A 1,987-nucleotide genomic window follows, 5' to 3' on the forward strand; every position below is an offset into this window, starting at 1 on the left:
ATAGAAAAAAAAAAAAAAAGAATGTAGAAATCTTCAAATTTTAAAAAGAAAAAATATAACATACATGTTAGAAATGCTCGATATAGATCAGATACATAAAGTGTAACATATTATTTAATAGTGCTTATATACAAGATTATACAAACCAAAAAACTGTAGATTTAAATAAGTATTGTTACTATAGTTTTTAAATAAATAAATAATATTAGAATTTTTATGTAATATAGTAATGTTTAGGGGCCGAAACCGTAAGGTTTACGAAGTACTCATGGGCCCTAACAAAACACTGCAAGGCGCAAGCAACTCGAAGCCCGTCGTCAAGTTAAAGTGCAAGTCTTGATGGCCGAAAACCGGTCACGGGCCTCAACAGTGCCAGTGATAATCGGTCCCGGCATAAATGGTTCTGGTCAAAAATACTAAGCCCAGTTAAGCATTCCTATAACCGGTTATGGTTAGTTGATCCTGGTCCCAGTGCCTTAATTTTTTTTTAATTTTTTAATAACAGATTTTTTAATACATTATAAAATTTGAAATTGAGTCACTCAAATACACTTCTATATAGTGTTTACAAAGGCAAAAAAAGAAAAAAAGAACGGTCATATAACGACTATATTTAAAAAAACTATTTTTTTTTTAAATCGGGTTAGGCCAGGCCGGCCCCATAACCAGTCACGGTTGGGCCGGTCCCTCGAAACCCTCCAAAACCATAATCGATCCCGGTCGGCAGCCCTATAACCGGTTCCGGGACAGGCCGATCCTTTTCCGGTCCTCTAGCGGTCCCGAGCTGGTTTCGCCATCACTACTAGTAAGGACCCCTGGAATAGTCGTGGTCAAAGCCCAAGAAGAGGAAGCAGTCATTTGGAGATCTTGACCGAGTTCAATCTACATCCCCCCGGGCCCCCCAATAAACCTGGAGTTATGGACGAGAGCATACAAGAATCGGGGGATGTCATCTCAGACAAACAAGAAATCTCAAAAAATTAAGAATCCATCATTAGCAATTTCATTTGCACATATTTTATTTTACGTAGTTTAAGCTCTAATCGTGTATTAGAACCATAAACTGTGTCGTCGGTGACTACACCACCCATATTCATTCAACAAATGGATCGGTGACTCGAAGTCTCCTACTGTTCTTTTTTCGTCTTTAGGATTTTTCGAGTCACCAAATTATACGTGTGATTTATTTTACGCATTTACATTTCAAATCATCCGTTTACCACTTACTTATTTTCATATTTTCTTATCATTGGAACTGAAGTTGGATTTTGACTAAAATATTGAAATCCTGTCAAAACAACTAATAATTTCAGTAGATGTATTTATTTATCTGAATATGGTCGGAATTTATTCTGTTTGGAACTTCATAAGATAAATATGTTGTTCATCGTTCAACATACGATAACTATATCTAAAATATTAAAATACAGGTATTTTGAAATATTCCGTCTTGAGGTTCTCAGACCAACGCTAATTTGAAACAAAATTAGAACATCACCTGTAAACACCAAAGTTTTATTTCACGTAATTAAATAACACAATATCGCTAAAGTAAAACAAAATTAGTGTTGTTTGAAAATGTAAAAACAAAACAAAGTTGATGTGAAATGTGATGTGAAAGTGAAACACTAAAATATTCATTCATGTTGTGAAACAACATAATATCGTTAATGTTTAACAATAAATTGTTGTTTTAGAAGGTGAAACAATGTAATGTTGTTCTACAATTTGAAAACAAAACAAAAGTTGACATGAAATGAGATGTGAAGCACTAAAATGTTGTTTCATATTGTGAAACAACACAATGTTTCACAGATGAAACAATGTAGATTGATTAATCTATGTAATTTATTAAAGTATAAGAAACAATATTTTCTATGAGATTTTATATATTTTCTGTGTTTTGATTAATCTATGTAACTTATTAAAGTATAAGAAACAATATTTATATATATATATATATATATATATATATATATATATATAG

Source organism: Cynara cardunculus (genome assembly GCF_001531365.2).
Source record: "Cynara cardunculus var. scolymus isolate 2C chromosome LG 10, CcrdV1, whole genome shotgun sequence".
Lineage (NCBI taxonomy): Eukaryota > Viridiplantae > Streptophyta > Magnoliopsida > Asterales > Asteraceae > Cynara > Cynara cardunculus.